This window comes from Sebastes fasciatus, chromosome 1 (genome assembly GCF_043250625.1).
Source record: "Sebastes fasciatus isolate fSebFas1 chromosome 1, fSebFas1.pri, whole genome shotgun sequence".
Classification (NCBI taxonomy): Eukaryota; Metazoa; Chordata; class Actinopteri; order Perciformes; family Sebastidae; genus Sebastes; species Sebastes fasciatus.
The window spans coordinates 41,718,860-41,739,332 of NC_133795.1; the positions used below are offsets into that span (position 1 = coordinate 41,718,860).

Here is a 20,473-nt window from a genome sequence, read left to right on the forward strand (position 1 = left end):
TTTCTTCAAAATAATGCTTCTTTTCAAGAATGTGGTTGGTATTAATCTGTATTTGTTTTTATCTTTAAAAAAAAATGATTGTCATAAAATACTTGATCATTGTATCTCCCCTGCCAAGTAAATTTGAGTTGGATGCAACTGGCATTGCTCAACACACAGGTTCACAACGTACACCAGTCACTGCTGCACAGCAACACTGCCACTTTTCTGGACATACTGCAAAAGTATCCAAAGGCCTCAGAATGAACATTGCCGCAATCACACTGACTAGGAAGCTGGATAGCATGCTGCGCAGCACATTAAAGTACATCGCAGCCGAGGACTCCTTTCATTTAACTTGGACATAATGATCAGGGGAGAGCGCGAATGCAGTCCCCCACTACCAGAAATTATGCAGTTGAGATTCCCACATTTGGGGAATTCACAGGGGTCAGCACAACCGGAGTGCAATGGCTGAGCCTCGCCCTGGGTGAACAACATACTTGATCATTGTATCTCCCCTGCCAGGTAAGTATGAGTTGGATGAGTCAGAGACAGGGTGGTCATTCTCAGACACAGCACCCTGGCTGACAGTTGCAACAGCGCAAAATCCTAGAGTTCAGTGCCTTTAGCACTAGCTCACCTTGGCAAGCTGTTTCTGCCTCTAAGAAAGAAAACACAGCCCAGCAACAGCACAAAACCTTAAACCCAAGCATGCTAGCAATGGAAGAAGGTTTAGAATACATTTCTTCCACAAAGAAAGAGCAACCTCGGAGAGGAGTACACACAAATTATTTGGTCCCATCCAAAAGACCACACCCACTTCTTGCTGTCATGGGGATCACGGGCAACTGGCATTGCTCAACACACAGCTTCACAGCGTACACCAGACACTGCTGCACAGCAACACTGCCAGTTTTCTGGACATACTGTAAAAGAATCCAAAAGCCTCAAAATGAACATTGCCACAATCACGCTGACTGGGAAGCTGGATATTAGCATGCTGCGCAGCACATTTAAGTCCATCGCAGCCGAGGACTCCTTTCATTGGACATAATGATCAGGGGAGAGCGCGAACGCAGTCCCCCACTACCAGAAATTATGCAGTTGAGATTCCCACATTTGGGGAATTCACAGGGGTCAGCACAACCGGAGTGCAATGGCTGAGCCTCGCCCTGGGTGAACAACATAAGAATTTAATAAATTTAGTTTTTCATATACCATTTCGAATATTCATACATATCGTTTTATGTATTACAGTGATGTCATCGTCCTTTGATGTGATGTCATCGTCCTTTGATGTTGTCACACATTCTGAAAAATTTGGCTAGTTTGGGTTGACACTTGAAGCGTGTTACTACAATACAGTCACAGTTGACAATCTCTACTCAGTTGGTTATTTGTTACATAAATCTTTTTTTCTTCAAAATAATGCTTCTTTTCAAGAATGTGGTTGGTATTAATCTGTATTTGTTTTTATCTTTAAAAAAAAATGATTGTCATAAAATACTTGATCATTGTATCTCCCCTGCCAAGTAAATTTGAGTTGGATGCAACTGGCATTGCTCAACACACAGGTTCACAACGTACACCAGTCACTGCTGCACAGCAACACTGCCACTTTTCTGGACATACTGCAAAAGTATCCAAAGGCCTCAGAATGAACATTGCCGCAATCACACTGACTAGGAAGCTGGATAGCATGCTGCGCAGCACATTAAAGTACATCGCAGCCGAGGACTCCTTTCATTTAACTTGGACATAATGATCAGGGGAGAGCGCGAACGCAGTCCCCCACTACCAGAAATTATGCAGTTGAGATTCCCACATTTGGGGAATTCACAGGGGTCAGCACAACCGGAGTGCAATGGCTGAGCCTCGCCCTGGGTGAACAACATACTTGATCATTGTATCTCCCCTGCCAGGTAAGTATGAGTTGGATGAGTCAGAGACAGGGTGGTCATTCTCAGACACAGCACCCTGGCTGACAGTTGCAACAGCGCAAAATCCTAGAGTTCAGTGCCTTTAGCACTAGCTCACCTTGGCAAGCTGTTTCTGCCTCTAAGAAAGAAAACACAGCCCAGCAACAGCACAAAACCTTAAACCCAAGCATGCTAGCAATGGAAGAAGGTTTAGAATACATTTCTTCCACAAAGAAAGAGCAACCTCGGAGAGGAGTACACACAAATTATTTGGTCCCATCCAAAAGACCACACCCACTTCTTGCTGTCATGGGGATCACGGGCAACTGGCATTGCTCAACACACAGCTTCACAGCGTACACCAGACACTGCTGCACAGCAACACTGCCAGTTTTCTGGACATACTGTAAAAGAATCCAAAAGCCTCAAAATGAACATTGCCACAATCACGCTGACTGGGAAGCTGGATATTAGCATGCTGCGCAGCACATTTAAGTCCATCGCAGCCGAGGACTCCTTTCATTGGACATAATGATCAGGGGAGAGCGCGAACGCAGTCCCCCACTACCAGAAATTATGCAGTTGAGATTCCCACATTTGGGGAATTCACAGGGGTCAGCACAACCGGAGTGCAATGGCTGAGCCTCGCCCTGGGTGAACAACATAAGAATTTAATAAATTTAGTTTTTCATATACCATTTCGAATATTCATACATATCGTTTTATGTATTACAGTGATGTCATCGTCCTTTGATGTGATGTCATCGTCCTTTGATGTTGTCACACATTCTGAAAAATTTGGCTAGTTTGGGTTGACACTTGAAGCGTGTTACTACAATACAGTCACAGTTGACAATCTCTACTCAGTTGGTTATTTGTTACATAAATCATTTTTTCTTCAAAATAATGCTTCTTTTCAAGAATGTGGTTGGTATTAATCTGTATTTGTTTTTATCTTTAAAAAAAAATGATTGTCATAAAATACTTGATCATTGTATCTCCCCTGCCAGGTAAATTTGAGTTGGATGCAACTGGCATTAATCAACACACAGGTTCACAACGTACACCAGTCACTGCTGCACAGCAACACTGCCACTTTTCTGGACATACTGCAAAAGTATCAAAGGCCTCAGAATGAACATTGCCGCAATCACACTGACATGGAAGCTGGATATTAGCATGCTGCGCAGCACATTAAAGTACATCGCAGCCGAGGACTCCTTTCATTTAACTTGGACATAATGATCAGGGGAGAGCGCGAACGCAGTCCCCCACTACCAGAAATTATGCAGTTGAGATTCCCACATTTGGGGAATTCACAGGGGTCAGCACAACCGGAGTGCAATGGCTGAGCCTCGCCCTGGGTGAACAACATACTTGATAATTGTATTTCCCCTGCCAGGTAAGTATGAGTTGGATGAGTCAGAGACAGGGTGGTCATTCTCAGACACAGCACCCTGGCTGACAGTTGCAACAGCGCAAAATCCTAGAGTTCAGTGCCTTTAGCACTAGCTCACCTTGGCAAGCTGTTTCTGCCTCTAAGAAAGAAAACACAGCCCAGCAACAGCACAAAACCTTAAACCCAAGCATGCTAGCAATGGAAGAAGGTTTAGAATACATTTCTTCCACAAAGAAAGAGCAACCTCGGAGAGGAGTACACACAAATGATTTGGTCCCATCCAAAAGACCACACCCACTTCTTGCTGTCATGGGGATCACGGGCAACTGGCATTGCTCAACACACAGCTTCACAGCGTACACCAGACACTGCTGCACAGCAACACTGCCAGTTTTCTGGACATACTGTAAAAGAATCCAAAAGCCTCAAAATGAACATTGCCACAATCACGCTGACTGGGAAGCTGGATATTAGCATGCTGCGCAGCACATTTAAGTCCATCGCAGCCGAGGACTCCTTTCATTGGACATAATGATCAGGGGAGAGCGCGAACGCAGTCCCCCACTACCAGAAATTATGCAGTTGAGATTCCCACATTTGGGGAATTCACAGGGGTCAGCACAACCGGAGTGCAATGGCTGAGCCTCGCCCTGGGTGAACAACATAAGAATTTAATAAATTTAGTTTTTCATATACCATTTCGAATATTCATACATATCGTTTTATGTATTACAGTGATGTCATCGTCCTTTGATGTGATGTCATCGTCCTTTGATGTTGTCACACATTCTGAAAAATTTGGCTAGTTTGGGTTGACACTTGAAGCGTGTTACTACAATACAGTCACAGTTGACAATCTCTACTCAGTTGGTTATTTGTTACATAAATCATTTTTTCTTCAAAATAATGCTTCTTTTCAAGAATGTGGTTGGTATTAATCTGTATTTGTTTTTATCTTTAAAAAAAAATGATTGTCATAAAATACTTGATCATTGTATCTCCCCTGCCAGGTAAATTTGAGTTGGATGCAACTGGCATTGCTCAACACACAGGTTCACAACGTACACCAGTCACTGCTGCACAGCAACACTGCCACTTTTCTGGACATACTGCAAAAGTATCCAAAGGCCTCAGAATGAACATTGCCGCAATCACACTGACTAGGAAGCTGGATATTAGCATGCTGCGCAGCACATTAAAGTACATCGCAGCCGAGGACTCCTTTCATTTAACTTGGACATAATGATCAGGGGAGAGCGCGAACGCAGTCCCCCACTACCAGAAATTATGCAGTTGAGATTCCCACATTTGGGGAATTCACAGGGGTCAGCACAACCGGAGTGCAATGGCTGAGCCTCGCCCTGGGTGAACAACATACTTGATCATTGTATCTCCCCTGCCAGGTAAGTATGAGTTGGATGAGTCAGAGACAGGGTGGTCATTCTCAGACACAGCACCCTGGCTGACAGTTGCAACAGCGCAAAATCCTAGAGTTCAGTGCCTTTAGCACTAGCTCACCTTGGCAAGCTGTTTCTGCCTCTAAGAAAGAAAACACAGCCCAGCAACAGCACAAAACCTTAAACCCAAGCATGCTAGCAATGGAAGAAGGTTTAGAATACATTTCTTCCACAAAGAAAGAGCAACCTCGGAGAGGAGTACACACAAATGATTTGGTCCCATCCAAAAGACCACACCCACTTCTTGCTGTCATGGGGATCACGGGCAACTGGCATTGCTCAACACACAGCTTCACAGCGTACACCAGACACTGCTGCACAGCAACACAGCCAGTTTTCTGGACATACTGTAAAAGAATCCAAAAGCCTCAAAATGAACATTGCCACAATCACGCTGACTGGGAAGCTGGATATTAGCATGCTGCGCAGCACATTTAAGTCCATCGCAGCCGAGGACTCCTTTCATTGGACATAATGATCAGGGGAGAGCGCGAACGCAGTCCCCCACTACCAGAAATTATGCAGTTGAGATTCCCACATTTGGGGAATTCACAGGGGTCAGCACAACCGGAGTGCAATGGCTGAGCCTCGCCCTGGGTGAACAACATAAGAATTTAATAAATTTAGTTTTTCATATACCATTTCGAATATTCATACATATCGTTTTATGTATTACAGTGATGTCATCGTCCTTTGATGTGATGTCATCGTCCTTTGATGTTGTCACACATTCTGAAAAATTTGGCTAGTTTGGGTTGACACTTGAAGCGTGTTACTACAATACAGTCACAGTTGACAATCTCTACTCAGTTGGTTATTTGTTACATAAATCTTTTTTTCTTCAAAATAATGCTTCTTTTCAAGAATGTGGTTGGTATTAATCTGTATTTGTTTTTATCTTTAAAAAAAAATGATTGTCATAAAATACTTGATCATTGTATCTCCCCTGCCAAGTAAATTTGAGTTGGATGCAACTGGCATTGCTCAACACACAGGTTCACAACGTACACCAGTCACTGCTGCACAGCAACACTGCCACTTTTCTGGACATACTGCAAAAGTATCCAAAGGCCTCAGAATGAACATTGCCGCAATCACACTGACTAGGAAGCTGGATAGCATGCTGCGCAGCACATTAAAGTACATCGCAGCCGAGGACTCCTTTCATTTAACTTGGACATAATGATCAGGGGAGAGCGCGAATGCAGTCCCCCACTACCAGAAATTATGCAGTTGAGATTCCCACATTTGGGGAATTCACAGGGGTCAGCACAACCGGAGTGCAATGGCTGAGCCTCGCCCTGGGTGAACAACATACTTGATCATTGTATCTCCCCTGCCAGGTAAGTATGAGTTGGATGAGTCAGAGACAGGGTGGTCATTCTCAGACACAGCACCCTGGCTGACAGTTGCAACAGCGCAAAATCCTAGAGTTCAGTGCCTTTAGCACTAGCTCACCTTGGCAAGCTGTTTCTGCCTCTAAGAAAGAAAACACAGCCCAGCAACAGCACAAAACCTTAAACCCAAGCATGCTAGCAATGGAAGAAGGTTTAGAATACATTTCTTCCACAAAGAAAGAGCAACCTCGGAGAGGAGTACACACAAATTATTTGGTCCCATCCAAAAGACCACACCCACTTCTTGCTGTCATGGGGATCACGGGCAACTGGCATTGCTCAACACACAGCTTCACAGCGTACACCAGACACTGCTGCACAGCAACACTGCCAGTTTTCTGGACATACTGTAAAAGAATCCAAAAGCCTCAAAATGAACATTGCCACAATCACGCTGACTGGGAAGCTGGATATTAGCATGCTGCGCAGCACATTTAAGTCCATCGCAGCCGAGGACTCCTTTCATTGGACATAATGATCAGGGGAGAGCGCGAACGCAGTCCCCCACTACCAGAAATTATGCAGTTGAGATTCCCACATTTGGGGAATTCACAGGGGTCAGCACAACCGGAGTGCAATGGCTGAGCCTCGCCCTGGGTGAACAACATAAGAATTTAATAAATTTAGTTTTTCATATACCATTTCGAATATTCATACATATCGTTTTATGTATTACAGTGATGTCATCGTCCTTTGATGTGATGTCATCGTCCTTTGATGTTGTCACACATTCTGAAAAATTTGGCTAGTTTGGGTTGACACTTGAAGCGTGTTACTACAATACAGTCACAGTTGACAATCTCTACTCAGTTGGTTATTTGTTACATAAATCTTTTTTTCTTCAAAATAATGCTTCTTTTCAAGAATGTGGTTGGTATTAATCTGTATTTGTTTTTATCTTTAAAAAAAAATGATTGTCATAAAATACTTGATCATTGTATCTCCCCTGCCAAGTAAATTTGAGTTGGATGCAACTGGCATTGCTCAACACACAGGTTCACAACGTACACCAGTCACTGCTGCACAGCAACACTGCCACTTTTCTGGACATACTGCAAAAGTATCCAAAGGCCTCAGAATGAACATTGCCGCAATCACACTGACTAGGAAGCTGGATAGCATGCTGCGCAGCACATTAAAGTACATCGCAGCCGAGGACTCCTTTCATTTAACTTGGACATAATGATCAGGGGAGAGCGCGAACGCAGTCCCCCACTACCAGAAATTATGCAGTTGAGATTCCCACATTTGGGGAATTCACAGGGGTCAGCACAACCGGAGTGCAATGGCTGAGCCTCGCCCTGGGTGAACAACATACTTGATCATTGTATCTCCCCTGCCAGGTAAGTATGAGTTGGATGAGTCAGAGACAGGGTGGTCATTCTCAGACACAGCACCCTGGCTGACAGTTGCAACAGCGCAAAATCCTAGAGTTCAGTGCCTTTAGCACTAGCTCACCTTGGCAAGCTGTTTCTGCCTCTAAGAAAGAAAACACAGCCCAGTAACAGCACAAAACCTTAAACCCAAGCATGCTAGCAATGGAAGAAGGTTTAGAATACATTTCTTCCACAAAGAAAGAGCAACCTCGGAGAGGAGTACACACAAATTATTTGGTCCCATCCAAAAGACCACACCCACTTCTTGCTGTCATGGGGATCACGGGCAACTGGCATTGCTCAACACACAGCTTCACAGCGTACACCAGACACTGCTGCACAGCAACACTGCCAGTTTTCTGGACATACTGTAAAAGAATCCAAAAGCCTCAAAATGAACATTGCCACAATCACGCTGACTGGGAAGCTGGATATTAGCATGCTGCGCAGCACATTTAAGTCCATCGCAGCCGAGGACTCCTTTCATTGGACATAATGATCAGGGGAGAGCGCGAACGCAGTCCCCCACTACCAGAAATTATGCAGTTGAGATTCCCACATTTGGGGAATTCACAGGGGTCAGCACAACCGGAGTGCAATGGCTGAGCCTCGCCCTGGGTGAACAACATAAGAATTTAATAAATTTAGTTTTTCATATACCATTTCGAATATTCATACATATCGTTTTATGTATTACAGTGATGTCATCGTCCTTTGATGTGATGTCATCGTCCTTTGATGTTGTCACACATTCTGAAAAATTTGGCTAGTTTGGGTTGACACTTGAAGCGTGTTACTACAATACAGTCACAGTTGACAATCTCTACTCAGTTGGTTATTTGTTACATAAATCTTTTTTTCTTCAAAATAATGCTTCTTTTCAAGAATGTGGTTGGTATTAATCTGTATTTGTTTTTATCTTTAAAAAAAAATGATTGTCATAAAATACTTGATCATTGTATCTCCCCTGCCAAGTAAATTTGAGTTGGATGCAACTGGCATTGCTCAACACACAGGTTCACAACGTACACCAGTCACTGCTGCACAGCAACACTGCCACTTTTCTGGACATACTGCAAAAGTATCCAAAGGCCTCAGAATGAACATTGCCGCAATCACACTGACTAGGAAGCTGGATAGCATGCTGCGCAGCACATTAAAGTACATCGCAGCCGAGGACTCCTTTCATTTAACTTGGACATAATGATCAGGGGAGAGCGCGAACGCAGTCCCCCACTACCAGAAATTATGCAGTTGAGATTCCCACATTTGGGGAATTCACAGGGGTCAGCACAACCGGAGTGCAATGGCTGAGCCTCGCCCTGGGTGAACAACATACTTGATCATTGTATCTCCCCTGCCAGGTAAGTATGAGTTGGATGAGTCAGAGACAGGGTGGTCATTCTCAGACACAGCACCCTGGCTGACAGTTGCAACAGCGCAAAATCCTAGAGTTCAGTGCCTTTAGCACTAGCTCACCTTGGCAAGCTGTTTCTGCCTCTAAGAAAGAAAACACAGCCCAGTAACAGCACAAAACCTTAAACCCAAGCATGCTAGCAATGGAAGAAGGTTTAGAATACATTTCTTCCACAAAGAAAGAGCAACCTCGGAGAGGAGTACACACAAATTATTTGGTCCCATCCAAAAGACCACACCCACTTCTTGCTGTCATGGGGATCACGGGCAACTGGCATTGCTCAACACACAGCTTCACAGCGTACACCAGACACTGCTGCACAGCAACACTGCCAGTTTTCTGGACATACTGTAAAAGAATCCAAAAGCCTCAAAATGAACATTGCCACAATCACGCTGACTGGGAAGCTGGATATTAGCATGCTGCGCAGCACATTTAAGTCCATCGCAGCCGAGGACTCCTTTCATTGGACATAATGATCAGGGGAGAGCGCGAACGCAGTCCCCCACTACCAGAAATTATGCAGTTGAGATTCCCACATTTGGGGAATTCACAGGGGTCAGCACAACCGGAGTGCAATGGCTGAGCCTCGCCCTGGGTGAACAACATAAGAATTTAATAAATTTAGTTTTTCATATACCATTTCGAATATTCATACATATCGTTTTATGTATTACAGTGATGTCATCGTCCTTTGATGTGATGTCATCGTCCTTTGATGTTGTCACACATTCTGAAAAATTTGGCTAGTTTGGGTTGACACTTGAAGCGTGTTACTACAATACAGTCACAGTTGACAATCTCTACTCAGTTGGTTATTTGTTACATAAATCTTTTTTTCTTCAAAATAATGCTTCTTTTCAAGAATGTGGTTGGTATTAATCTGTATTTGTTTTTATCTTTAAAAAAAAATGATTGTCATAAAATACTTGATCATTGTATCTCCCCTGCCAAGTAAATTTGAGTTGGATGCAACTGGCATTGCTCAACACACAGGTTCACAACGTACACCAGTCACTGCTGCACAGCAACACTGCCACTTTTCTGGACATACTGCAAAAGTATCCAAAGGCCTCAGAATGAACATTGCCGCAATCACACTGACTAGGAAGCTGGATATTAGCATGCTGCGCAGCACATTAAAGTACATCGCAGCCGAGGACTCCTTTCATTTAACTTGGACATAATGATCAGGGGAGAGCGCGAACGCAGTCCCCCACTACCAGAAATTATGCAGTTGAGATTCCCACATTTGGGGAATTCACAGGGGTCAGCACAACCGGAGTGCAATGGCTGAGCCTCGCCCTGGGTGAACAACATACTTGATCATTGTATCTCCCCTGCCAGGTAAGTATGAGTTGGATGAGTCAGAGACAGGGTGGTCATTCTCAGACACAGCACCCTGGCTGACAGTTGCAACAGCGCAAAATCCTAGAGTTCAGTGCCTTTAGCACTAGCTCACCTTGGCAAGCTGTTTCTGCCTCTAAGAAAGAAAACACAGCCCAGCAACAGCACAAAACCTTAAACCCAAGCATGCTAGCAATGGAAGAAGGTTTAGAATACATTTCTTCCACAAAGAAAGAGCAACCTCGGAGAGGAGAACACACAAATTATTTGGTCCCATCCAAAAGACCACACCCACTTCTTGCTGTCATGGGGATCACGGGCAACTGGCATTGCTCAACACACAGCTTCACAGCGTACACCAGACACTGCTGCACAGCAACACTGCCACTTTTCTGGACATACTGTAAAAGAATCCAAAAGCCTCAAAATGAACATTGCCACAATCACGCTGACTGGGAAGCTGGATATTAGCATGCTGCGCAGCACATTTAAGTCCATCGCAGCCGAGGACTCCTTTCATTGGACATAATGATCAGGGGAGAGCGCGAACGCAGTCCCCCACTACCAGAAATTATGCAGTTGAGATTCCCACATTTGGGGAATTCACAGGGGTCAGCACAACCGGAGTGCAATGGCTGAGCCTCGCCCTGGGTGAACAACATAAGAATTTAATAAATTTAGTTTTTCATATACCATTTCGAATATTCATACATATCGTTTTATGTATTACAGTGATGTCATCGTCCTTTGATGTGATGTCATCGTCCTTTGATGTTGTCACACATTCTGAAAAATTTGGCTAGTTTGGGTTGACACTTGAAGCGTGTTACTACAATACAGTCACAGTTGACAATCTCTACTCAGTTGGTTATTTGTTACATAAATCTTTTTTTCTTCAAAATAATGCTTCTTTTCAAGAATGTGGTTGGTATTAATCTGTATTTGTTTTTATCTTTAAAAAAAAATGATTGTCATAAAATACTTGATCATTGTATCTCCCCTGCCAAGTAAATTTGAGTTGGATGCAACTGGCATTGCTCAACACACAGGTTCACAACGTACACCAGTCACTGCTGCACAGCAACACTGCCACTTTTCTGGACATACTGCAAAAGTATCCAAAGGCCTCAGAATGAACATTGCCGCAATCACACTGACTAGGAAGCTGGATATTAGCATGCTGCGCAGCACATTAAAGTACATCGCAGCCGAGGACTCCTTTCATTTAACTTGGACATAATGATCAGGGGAGAGCGCGAACGCAGTCCCCCACTACCAGAAATTATGCAGTTGAGATTCCCACATTTGGGGAATTCACAGGGGTCAGCACAACTGGAGTGCAATGGCTGAGCCTCTCCCTGGGTGAACAACATACTTGATCATTGTATCTCCCCAGCCAGGTAAGTATGAGTTGGATGAGTCAGAGACAGGGTGGTCATTCTCAGACACAGCACCCTGGCTGACAGTTGCAACAGCGCAAAATCCTAGAGTTCAGTGCCTTTAGCACTAGCTCACCTTGGCAAGCTGTTTCTGCCTCTAAGAAAGAAAACACAGCCCAGCAACAGCACAAAACCTTAAACCCAAGCATGCTAGCAATGGAAGAAGGTTTAGAATACATTTCTTCCACAAAGAAAGAGCAACCTCGGAGAGGAGTACACACAAATGATTTGGTCCCATCCAAAAGACCACACCCACTTCTTGCTGTCATGGGGATCACGGGCAACTGGCATTGCTCAACACACAGCTTCACAGCGTACACCAGACACTGCTGCACAGCAACACAGCCAGTTTTCTGGACATACTGTAAAAGAATCCAAAACCCTCAAAATGAACATTGCCACAATCACGCTGACTGGGAAGCTGGATATTAGCATGCTGCGCAGCACATTTAAGTCCATCGCAGCCGAGGACTCCTTTCATTGGACATAATGATCAGGGGAGAGCGCGAACGCAGTCCCCCACTACCAGAAATTATGCAGTTGAGATTCCCACATTTGGGGAATTCACAGGGGTCAGCACAACCGGAGTGCAATGGCTGAGCCTCGCCCTGGGTGAACAACATAAGAATTTAATAAATTTAGTTTTTCATATACCATTTCGAATATTCATACATATCGTTTTATGTATTACAGTGATGTCATCGTCCTTTGATGTGATGTCATCGTCCTTTGATGTTGTCACACATTCTGAAAAATTTGGCTAGTTTGGGTTGACACTTGAAGCGTGTTACTACAATACAGTCACAGTTGACAATCTCTACTCAGTTGGTTATTTGTTACATAAATCTTTTTTTCTTCAAAATAATGCTTCTTTTCAAGAATGTGGTTGGTATTAATCTGTATTTGTTTTTATCTTTAAAAAAAAATGATTGTCATAAAATACTTGATCATTGTATCTCCCCTGCCAAGTAAATTTGAGTTGGATGCAACTGGCATTGCTCAACACACAGGTTCACAACGTACACCAGTCACTGCTGCACAGCAACACTGCCACTTTTCTGGACATACTGCAAAAGTATCCAAAGGCCTCAGAATGAACATTGCCGCAATCACACTGACTAGGAAGCTGGATATTAGCATGCTGCGCAGCACATTAAAGTACATCGCAGCCGAGGACTCCTTTCATTTAACTTGGACATAATGATCAGGGGAGAGCGCGAACGCAGTCCCCCACTACCAGAAATTATGCAGTTGAGATTCCCACATTTGGGGAATTCACAGGGGTCAGCACAACCGGAGTGCAATGGCTGAGCCTCGCCCTGGGTGAACAACATACTTGATCATTGTATCTCCCCTGCCAGGTAAGTATGAGTTGGATGAGTCAGAGACAGGGTGGTCATTCTCAGACACAGCACCCTGGCTGACAGTTGCAACAGCGCAAAATCCTAGAGTTCAGTGCCTTTAGCACTAGCTCACCTTGGCAAGCTGTTTCTGCCTCTAAGAAAGAAAACACAGCCCAGCAACAGCACAAAACCTTAAACCCAAGCATGCTAGCAATGGAAGAAGGTTTAGAATACATTTCTTCCACAAAGAAAGAGCAACCTCGGAGAGGAGTACACACAAATGATTTGGTCCCATCCAAAAGACCACACCCACTTCTTGCTGTCATGGGGATCACGGGCAACTGGCATTGCTCAACACACAGCTTCACAGCGTACACCAGACACTGCTGCACAGCAACACAGCCAGTTTTCTGGACATACTGTAAAAGAATCCAAAAGCCTCAAAATGAACATTGCCACAATCACGCTGACTGGGAAGCTGGATATTAGCATGCTGCGCAGCACATTTAAGTCCATCGCAGCCGAGGACTCCTTTCATTGGACATAATGATCAGGGGAGAGCGCGAACGCAGTCCCCCACTACCAGAAATTATGCAGTTGAGATTCCCACATTTGGGGAATTCACAGGGGTCAGCACAACCGGAGTGCAATGGCTGAGCCTCGCCCTGGGTGAACAACATAAGAATTTAATAAATTTAGTTTTTCATATACCATTTCGAATATTCATACATATCGTTTTATGTATTACAGTGATGTCATCGTCCTTTGATGTGATGTCATCGTCCTTTGATGTTGTCACACATTCTGAAAAATTTGGCTAGTTTGGGTTGACACTTGAAGCGTGTTACTACAATACAGTCACAGTTGACAATCTCTACTCAGTTGGTTATTTGTTACATAAATCTTTTTTTCTTCAAAATAATGCTTCTTTTCAAGAATGTGGTTGGTATTAATCTGTATTTGTTTTTATCTTTAAAAAAAAATGATTGTCATAAAATACTTGATCATTGTATCTCCCCTGCCAAGTAAATTTGAGTTGGATGCAACTGGCATTGCTCAACACACAGGTTCACAACGTACACCAGTCACTGCTGCACAGCAACACTGCCACTTTTCTGGACATACTGCAAAAGTATCCAAAGGCCTCAGAATGAACATTGCCGCAATCACACTGACTAGGAAGCTGGATATTAGCATGCTGCGCAGCACATTAAAGTACATCGCAGCCGAGGACTCCTTTCATTTAACTTGGACATAATGATCAGGGGAGAGCGCGAACGCAGTCCCCCACTACCAGAAATTATGCAGTTGAGATTCCCACATTTGGGGAATTCACAGGGGTCAGCACAACCGGAGTGCAATGGCTGAGCCTCGCCCTGGGTGAACAACATACTTGATCATTGTATCTCCCCTGCCAGGTAAGTATGAGTTGGATGAGTCAGAGACAGGGTGGTCATTCTCAGACACAGCACCCTGGCTGACAGTTGCAACAGCGCAAAATCCTAGAGTTCAGTGCCTTTAGCACTAGCTCACCTTGGCAAGCTGTTTCTGCCTCTAAGAAAGAAAACACAGCCCAGCAACAGCACAAAACCTTAAACCCAAGCATGCTAGCAATGGAAGAAGGTTTAGAATACATTTCTTCCACAAAGAAAGAGCAACCTCGGAGAGGAGTACACACAAATTATTTGGTCCCATCCAAAAGACCACACCCACTTCTTGCTGTCATGGGGATCACGGGCAACTGGCATTGCTCAACACACAGCTTCACAGCGTACACCAGACACTGCTGCACAGCAACACTGCCAGTTTTCTGGACATACTGTAAAAGAATCCAAAAGCCTCAAAATGAACATTGCCACAATCACGCTGACTGGGAAGCTGGATATTAGCATGCTGCGCAGCACATTTAAGTCCATCGCAGCCGAGGACTCCTTTCATTGGACATAATGATCAGGGGAGAGCGCGAACGCAGTCCCCCACTACCAGAAATTATGCAGTTGAGATTCCCACATTTGGGGAATTCACAGGGGTCAGCACAACCGGAGTGCAATGGCTGAGCCTCGCCCTGGGTGAACAACATAAGAATTTAATAAATTTAGTTTTTCATATACCATTTCGAATATTCATACATATCGTTTTATGTATTACAGTGATGTCATCGTCCTTTGATGTGATGTCATCGTCCTTTGATGTTGTCACACATTCTGAAAAATTTGGCTAGTTTGGGTTGACACTTGAAGCGTGTTACTACAATACAGTCACAGTTGACAATCTCTACTCAGTTGGTTATTTGTTACATAAATCTTTTTTTCTTCAAAATAATGCTTCTTTTCAAGAATGTGGTTGGTATTAATCTGTATTTGTTTTTATCTTTAAAAAAAAATGATTGTCATAAAATACTTGATCATTGTATCTCCCCTGTCAAGTAAATTTGAGTTGGATGCAACTGGCATTGCTCAACACACAGGTTCACAACGTACACCAGTCACTGCTGCACAGCAACACTGCCACTTTTCTGGACATACTGCAAAAGTATCCAAAGGCCTCAGAATGAACATTGCCGCAATCACACTGACTAGGAAGCTGGATATTAGCATGCTGCGCAGCACATTAAAGTACATCGCAGCCGAGGACTCCTTTCATTTAACTTGGACATAATGATCAGGGGAGAGCGCGAACGCAGTCCCCCACTACCAGAAATTATGCAGTTGAGATTCCCACATTTGGGGAATTCACAGGGGTCAGCACAACTGGAGTGCAATGGCTGAGCCTCGCCCTGGGTGAACAACATACTTGATCATTGTATCTCCCCAGCCAGGTAAGTATGAGTTGGATGAGTCAGAGACAGGGTGGTCATTCTCAGACACAGCACCCTGGCTGACAGTTGCAACAGCGCAAAATCCTAGAGTTCAGTGCCTTTAGCACTAGCTCACCTTGGCAAGCTGTTTCTGCCTCTAAGAAAGAAAACACAGCCCAGCAACAGCACAAAACCTTAAACCCAAGCATGCTAGCAATGGAAGAAGGTTTAGAATACATTTCTTCCACAAAGAAAGAGCAACCTCGGAGAGGAGTACACACAAATGATTTGGTCCCATCCAAAAGACCACACCCACTTCTTGCTGTCATGGGGATCACGGGCAACTGGCATTGCTCAACACACAGCTTCACAGCGTACACCAGACACTGCTGCACAGCAACACAGCCAGTTTTCTGGACATACTGTAAAAGAATCCAAAACCCTCAAAATGAACATTGCCACAATCACAGTGACTGGGAAGCTGGATATTAGCATGCTGCGCAGCACATTTAAGTCCATCGCAGCCGAGGACTCCTTTCATTGGACATAATGATCAGGGGAGAGCGCGAACGCAGTCCCCCACTACCAGAAATTATGCAGTTGAGATTCCCACATTTGGGGAATTCACAGGGGTCAGCACAACCGGAGTGCAATGGCTGAGCCTCGCCCTGGGTGAACAACATAAGAATTTAATAAATTTAGTTTTTCATATACCATTTCGAATATTCATACATATCGTTTTATGTATTACAGTGATGTCATCGTCCTTTGATGTGATGTCATCGTCCTTTGATGTTGTCACACATTCTGAAAAATTTGGCTAGTTTGGGTTGACACTTGAAGCGTGTTACTACAATACAGTCACAGTTGACAATCTCTACTCAGTTGGTTATTTGTTACATAAATCTTTTTTTCTTCAAAATAATGCTTCTTTTCAAGAATGTGGTTGGTATTAATCTGTATTTGTTTTTATCTTTAAAAAAAAATGATTCTCATAAAATACTTGATCATTGTATCTCCCCTGTCAAGTAAATTTGAGTTGGATGCAACTGGCATTGCTCAACACACAGGTTCACAACATACACCAGTCACTGCTGCACAGCAACACTGCCACTTTTCTGGACATACTGCAAAAGTATCCAAAGGCCTCAGAATGAACATTGCCGCAATCACACTGACTAGGAAGCTGGATATTAGCATGCTGCGCAGCACATTAAAGTACATCGCAGCCGAGGACTCCTTTCATTTAACTTGGACATAATGATCAGGGGAGAGCGCGAACGCAGTCCCCCACTACCAGAAATTATGCAGTTGAGATTCCCACATTTGGGGAATTCACAGGGGTCAGCACAACCGGAGTGCAATGGCTGAGCCTCGCCCTGGGTGAACAACATACTTGATCATTGTATCTCCCCAGCCAGGTAAGTATGAGTTGGATGAGTCAGAGACAGGGTGGTCATTCTCAGACACAGCACCCTGGCTGACAGTTGCAACAGCGCAAAATCCTAGAGTTCAGTGCCTTTAGCACTAGCTCACCTTGGCAAGCTGTTTCTGCCTCTAAGAAAGAAAACACAGCCCAGCAACAGCACAAAACCTTAAACCCAAGCATGCTAGCAATGGAAGAAGGTTTAGAATACATTTCTTCCACAAAGAAAGAGCAACCTCGGAGAGGAGTACACACAAATGATTTGGTCCCATCCAAAAGACCACACCCACTTCTTGCTGTCATGGGGATCACGGGCAACTGGCATTGCTCAACACACAGCTTCACAGCGTACACCAGACACTGCTGCACAGCAACACAGCCAGTTTTCTGGACATACTGTAAAAGAATCCAAAACCCTCAAAATGAACATTGCCACAATCACGCTGACTGGGAAGCTGGATATTAGCATGCTGCGCAGCACATTTAAGTCCATCGCAGCCGAGGACTCCTTTCATTGGACATAATGATCAGGGGAGAGCGCGAACGCAGTCCCCCACTACCAGAAATTATGCAGTTGAGATTCCCACATTTGGGGAATTCACAGGGGTCAGCACAACCGGAGTGCAATGGCTGAGCCTCGCCCTGGGTGAGCAACATAAGAATTTAATAAATTTAGTTTTTCATATACCATTTCGAATATTCATACATATCGTTTTATGTATTACAGTGATGTCATCGTCCTTTGATGTGATGTCATCGTCCTTTGATGTTGTCACACATTCTGAAAAATTTGGCTAGTTTGGGTTGACACTTGAAGCGTGTTACTACAATACAGTCACAGTTGACAATCTCTACTCAGTTGGTTATTTGTTACATAAATCTTTTTTTCTTCAAAATAATGCTTCTTTTCAAGAATGTGGTTGGTATTAATCTGTATTTGTTTTTATCTTTAAAAAAAAATGATTGTCATAAAATACTTGATCATTGTATCTCCCCTGCCAAGTAAATTTGAGTTGGATGCAACTGGCATTGCTCAACACACAGGTTCACAACGTACACCAGTCACTGCTGCACAGCAACACTGCCACTTTTCTGGACATACTGCAAAAGTATCCAAAGGCCTCAAAATGAACATTGCCGCAATCACACTGACTAGGAAGCTGGATATTAGCATGCTGCGCAGCACATTTAAGTCCATCGCAGCCGAGGACTCCTTTCATTTAACTTGGACATAATGATCAGGGGAGAGCGCGAACGCAGTCCCCCACTACCAGAAATTATGCAGTTGAGATTCCCACATTTGGGGAATTCACAGGGGTCAGCACAACCGGAGTGCAATGGCTGAGCCTCGCCCTGGGTGAACAACATACTTGATCATTGTATCTCCCCTGCCAGGTAAGTATGAGTTGGATGAGTCAGAGACAGGGTGGTCATTCTCAGACACAGCACCCTGGCTGACAGTTGCAACAGCGCAAAATCCTAGAGTTCAGTGCCTTTAGCACTAGCTCACCTTGGCAAGCTGTTTCTGCCTCTAAGAAAGAAAACACAGCCCAGCAACAGCACAAAACCTTAAACCCAAGCATGCTAGCAATGGAAGAAGGTTTAGAATACATTTCTTCCACAAAGAAAGAGCAACCTTGGAGAGGAGTACACACAAATGATTTGGTCCCATCCAAAAGACCACACCCACTTCTTGCTGTCATGGGGATCACGGGCAACTGGCATTGCTCAACACACAGCTTCACAGCGTACACCAGACACTGCTGCACAGCAACACAGCCAGTTTTCTGGACATACTGTAAAAGAATCCAAAGGCCTCAAAATGAACATTGCCACTGGGAAGCTGGATATTAGCATGCTGCGCAGCACATTTAAGTCCATCGCAGCCGAGGAATCCTTGCATTGGACATAATGATCAGGGGAGAGCGCGAACGCAGTCCCCCACTACCAGAAATTATGCAGTTGAGATTCCCACATTTGGGGAATTCACAGGGGTCAGCACAACCGGAGTGCAATGGCTGAGCCTCGCCCTGGGTGAACAACATAAGAATTTAATAAATTTAGTTTTTCATATACCATTTCGAATATTCATACATATCGTTTTATGTATTACAGTGATGTCATCGTCCTTTGATGTGATGTCATCGTCCTTTGATGTTGTCACACATTCTGAAAAATTTGGCTAGTTTGGGTTGACACTTGAAGCGTGTTACTACAATACAGTCAGAGTTGACAATCTCTACTCAGTTGGTTATTTGTTACATAAATCTTTTTTTCTTCAAAATAATGCTTCTTTTCAAGAATGTGGTTGGTATTAATCTGTATTTGTTTTTATCTTTAAAAAAAAATGATTGTCATAAAATACTTGATCATTGTATCTCCCCTGCCAAGTAAATTTGAGTTGGATGCAACTGGCATTGCTCAACACACAGGTTCACAACGTACACCAGTCACTGCTGCACAGCAACACTGCCACTTTTCTGGACATACTGCAAAAGTATCCAAAGGCCTCAAAATGAAAATTGCCGCAATCACACTGACTAGGAAGCTGGATATTAGCATGCTGCGCAGCACATTTAAGTCCATCGCAGCCGAGGACTCCTTTCATTTAACTTGGACATAATGATCAGGGGAGAGCGCGAACGCAGTCCCCCACTACCAGAAATTATGCAGTTGAGATTCCCACATTTGGGGAATTCACAGGGGTCAGCACAACCGGAGTGCAATGGCTGAGCCTCGCCCTGGGTGAACAACATACTTGATCATTGTATCTCCCCTGCCAGGTAAGTATGAGTTGGATGAGTCAGAGACAGGGTGGTCATTCTCAGACAGAGCACCCTGGCTGACAGTTGCAACAGCGCAAAATCCTAGAGTTCAGTGCCTTTAGCACTAGCTCACCTTGGCAAGCTGTTTCTGCCTCTAAGAAAGAAAACACAGCCCAGCAACAGCACAAAACCTTAAACCCAAGCATGCTAGCAATGGAAGAAGGTTTAGAATACATTTCTTCCACAAAGAAAGAGCAACCTCGGAGAGGAGTACACACAAATGATTTGGTCCCATCCAAAAGACGACACCCACTTCTTGCTGTCATGGGGATCACGGGCAACTGGCATTGCTCAACACACAGCTTCACAGCGTACACCAGACACTGCTGCACAGCAACACAGCCAGTTT

The 20,473-nt window shown here is 44.1% G+C and overlaps 15 non-coding genes and 14 pseudogenes across 15 annotated transcripts; all 29 read right to left on the reverse strand.

Moving 5' to 3' along the window:
* Window positions 1-351: 351 nt before the first annotated feature.
* Window positions 352-515, reverse strand: LOC141780540 (U1 spliceosomal RNA). Its single transcript, XR_012596690.1, has one exon. It is a non-coding gene; the product is annotated as a U1 spliceosomal RNA (small nuclear RNA).
* A 525-nt stretch (window positions 516-1,040) lies between these two features.
* Window positions 1,041-1,175, reverse strand: LOC141778686 (U1 spliceosomal RNA; annotated as a pseudogene).
* Window positions 1,176-1,748: 573 nt separating this feature from the next.
* Window positions 1,749-1,912, reverse strand: LOC141779456 (U1 spliceosomal RNA). The gene has a single exon (XR_012596305.1). It is a non-coding gene; the product is annotated as a U1 spliceosomal RNA (small nuclear RNA).
* A 525-nt stretch (window positions 1,913-2,437) lies between these two features.
* LOC141778696 (U1 spliceosomal RNA) lies at window positions 2,438-2,572 on the reverse strand (annotated as a pseudogene).
* A 575-nt stretch (window positions 2,573-3,147) lies between these two features.
* On the reverse strand, window positions 3,148-3,311 carry LOC141778468 (U1 spliceosomal RNA). The gene has a single exon (XR_012596079.1). It is a non-coding gene; the product is annotated as a U1 spliceosomal RNA (small nuclear RNA).
* A 525-nt stretch (window positions 3,312-3,836) lies between these two features.
* Window positions 3,837-3,971, reverse strand: LOC141778702 (U1 spliceosomal RNA; annotated as a pseudogene).
* Window positions 3,972-4,547: 576 nt separating this feature from the next.
* LOC141779507 (U1 spliceosomal RNA) lies at window positions 4,548-4,711 on the reverse strand. The gene has a single exon (XR_012596333.1). It is a non-coding gene; the product is annotated as a U1 spliceosomal RNA (small nuclear RNA).
* A 525-nt stretch (window positions 4,712-5,236) lies between these two features.
* Window positions 5,237-5,371, reverse strand: LOC141778706 (U1 spliceosomal RNA; annotated as a pseudogene).
* Window positions 5,372-5,944: 573 nt separating this feature from the next.
* On the reverse strand, window positions 5,945-6,108 carry LOC141780545 (U1 spliceosomal RNA). The gene has a single exon (XR_012596691.1). It is a non-coding gene; the product is annotated as a U1 spliceosomal RNA (small nuclear RNA).
* Window positions 6,109-6,633: 525 nt separating this feature from the next.
* Window positions 6,634-6,768, reverse strand: LOC141778709 (U1 spliceosomal RNA; annotated as a pseudogene).
* A 573-nt stretch (window positions 6,769-7,341) lies between these two features.
* On the reverse strand, window positions 7,342-7,505 carry LOC141779575 (U1 spliceosomal RNA). The gene has a single exon (XR_012596352.1). It is a non-coding gene; the product is annotated as a U1 spliceosomal RNA (small nuclear RNA).
* Window positions 7,506-8,030: 525 nt separating this feature from the next.
* LOC141778717 (U1 spliceosomal RNA) lies at window positions 8,031-8,165 on the reverse strand (annotated as a pseudogene).
* A 573-nt stretch (window positions 8,166-8,738) lies between these two features.
* LOC141779636 (U1 spliceosomal RNA) lies at window positions 8,739-8,902 on the reverse strand. The gene has a single exon (XR_012596373.1). It is a non-coding gene; the product is annotated as a U1 spliceosomal RNA (small nuclear RNA).
* A 525-nt stretch (window positions 8,903-9,427) lies between these two features.
* LOC141778724 (U1 spliceosomal RNA) lies at window positions 9,428-9,562 on the reverse strand (annotated as a pseudogene).
* Window positions 9,563-10,138: 576 nt separating this feature from the next.
* LOC141779677 (U1 spliceosomal RNA) lies at window positions 10,139-10,302 on the reverse strand. Its single transcript, XR_012596389.1, has one exon. It is a non-coding gene; the product is annotated as a U1 spliceosomal RNA (small nuclear RNA).
* Window positions 10,303-10,827: 525 nt separating this feature from the next.
* Window positions 10,828-10,962, reverse strand: LOC141778730 (U1 spliceosomal RNA; annotated as a pseudogene).
* A 576-nt stretch (window positions 10,963-11,538) lies between these two features.
* LOC141778522 (U1 spliceosomal RNA) lies at window positions 11,539-11,702 on the reverse strand. The gene has a single exon (XR_012596093.1). It is a non-coding gene; the product is annotated as a U1 spliceosomal RNA (small nuclear RNA).
* A 525-nt stretch (window positions 11,703-12,227) lies between these two features.
* Window positions 12,228-12,362, reverse strand: LOC141778734 (U1 spliceosomal RNA; annotated as a pseudogene).
* A 576-nt stretch (window positions 12,363-12,938) lies between these two features.
* Window positions 12,939-13,102, reverse strand: LOC141779725 (U1 spliceosomal RNA). The gene has a single exon (XR_012596407.1). It is a non-coding gene; the product is annotated as a U1 spliceosomal RNA (small nuclear RNA).
* Window positions 13,103-13,627: 525 nt separating this feature from the next.
* Window positions 13,628-13,762, reverse strand: LOC141778737 (U1 spliceosomal RNA; annotated as a pseudogene).
* A 576-nt stretch (window positions 13,763-14,338) lies between these two features.
* LOC141779783 (U1 spliceosomal RNA) lies at window positions 14,339-14,502 on the reverse strand. The gene has a single exon (XR_012596430.1). It is a non-coding gene; the product is annotated as a U1 spliceosomal RNA (small nuclear RNA).
* Window positions 14,503-15,027: 525 nt separating this feature from the next.
* LOC141778742 (U1 spliceosomal RNA) lies at window positions 15,028-15,162 on the reverse strand (annotated as a pseudogene).
* Window positions 15,163-15,738: 576 nt separating this feature from the next.
* LOC141778519 (U1 spliceosomal RNA) lies at window positions 15,739-15,902 on the reverse strand. Its single transcript, XR_012596092.1, has one exon. It is a non-coding gene; the product is annotated as a U1 spliceosomal RNA (small nuclear RNA).
* Window positions 15,903-16,427: 525 nt separating this feature from the next.
* LOC141778751 (U1 spliceosomal RNA) lies at window positions 16,428-16,562 on the reverse strand (annotated as a pseudogene).
* Window positions 16,563-17,138: 576 nt separating this feature from the next.
* On the reverse strand, window positions 17,139-17,302 carry LOC141780483 (U1 spliceosomal RNA). Its single transcript, XR_012596671.1, has one exon. It is a non-coding gene; the product is annotated as a U1 spliceosomal RNA (small nuclear RNA).
* A 525-nt stretch (window positions 17,303-17,827) lies between these two features.
* Window positions 17,828-17,962, reverse strand: LOC141778534 (U1 spliceosomal RNA; annotated as a pseudogene).
* A 576-nt stretch (window positions 17,963-18,538) lies between these two features.
* On the reverse strand, window positions 18,539-18,702 carry LOC141779840 (U1 spliceosomal RNA). Its single transcript, XR_012596449.1, has one exon. It is a non-coding gene; the product is annotated as a U1 spliceosomal RNA (small nuclear RNA).
* Window positions 18,703-19,215: 513 nt separating this feature from the next.
* Window positions 19,216-19,350, reverse strand: LOC141778759 (U1 spliceosomal RNA; annotated as a pseudogene).
* A 576-nt stretch (window positions 19,351-19,926) lies between these two features.
* LOC141779898 (U1 spliceosomal RNA) lies at window positions 19,927-20,090 on the reverse strand. The gene has a single exon (XR_012596464.1). It is a non-coding gene; the product is annotated as a U1 spliceosomal RNA (small nuclear RNA).
* Window positions 20,091-20,473: the final 383 nt, after the last annotated feature.